The sequence below is a fragment of the Crinia signifera genome, chromosome 5, assembly GCF_055691185.1.
Source record: "Crinia signifera chromosome 5, ASM5569118v1, whole genome shotgun sequence".
In the NCBI taxonomy this organism is placed as follows: Eukaryota; Metazoa; Chordata; class Amphibia; order Anura; family Myobatrachidae; genus Crinia; species Crinia signifera.
In genome coordinates, this window is record NC_139221.1 from 302241116 (window position 1) to 302242190 (window position 1075).

The window sequence follows — 1075 nt, forward strand, 5'->3', positions numbered from 1 at the left end:
CTGAGCTTTTGTGTGTGTGTTTGCAAAGGTTTGTTACACTGGTCCACGTGCACCAAGAAGCGCAGCATAAAAAAAAAAACAACAAGGCCTGATTAAAAACAAAATATAGAGTGGGAGGGAGTGTGCGTGCGCACACGCGTGTGTGTCTATTGTGTGTCTATTATACGATTTGCCCACTTTTCACCCAGTTCCGAAGCATCAGGCAGAGAAATCGGGTGTAAAAGTATAAAGTCGGCACCTGTCGGCTCATTAAAAATGTGAAAAACCCCATGTTGACCTTTTGACTGTCGACCTTCCCCATGTCAACCTAATGCTTGTGTAGACCTAACCCATGTCGACTTGCTGTAGACCTAGTTCCGTATCCTAACTGCAGCTACTGTACTTACTAAAAATGGTAAATTATAATATAGTGCATGTGCCCACTTTGCCGGCATATTTCATGCCCAAACCAGCATTGGGCCAGGCAAAATACACGTGGGTCATATGTAAGTGACACCCCTCTGTTGATTTCAGTTGTCAAATTTGTGGCCCAAGACGCGTTAATCCTTGAAAAACTGCAGCTACTTATTCAAAATCATTACATATGGTGCATGTGCCCACTTTGCTAGTGTATTTCATGGCCAAATTAATGTTGGGCCAGGCAAAATACACTTGGGTCATATGTAAGTGGCCCCCTTCTGTTGATTTCAGGTTTGAAATGTGTGACCCAAGACTCGTTAACCCTTGCAAAAGTGAATGTTCTGAATAAGAAGCTGGAGCTTGAATAAGAAGTGAATAAGAAGCTGCCTGAATAAGAAGCTGACTTCAGCAGCGTAAAAAGGGCCACATTATGTGAATATAGATTTTATTTTTGACTAAACAACGAATTAGAACCAAAACCAGCAAAAATGGTCCGGCGCACAACTCTCATTTAAATCTGTATTAATACAATAGCTGACCCGCCCGGCGTTGCCCGGAAAAACCTTGGGGTTTCTTTATTTCCAAAATTGCTGAAAAATGTCATCTTACAGTATGCTGTGCCAAAGACCTAAGATTGTAATTTGTTATAGATTCCCCCATAATGTTAGAATGTGTT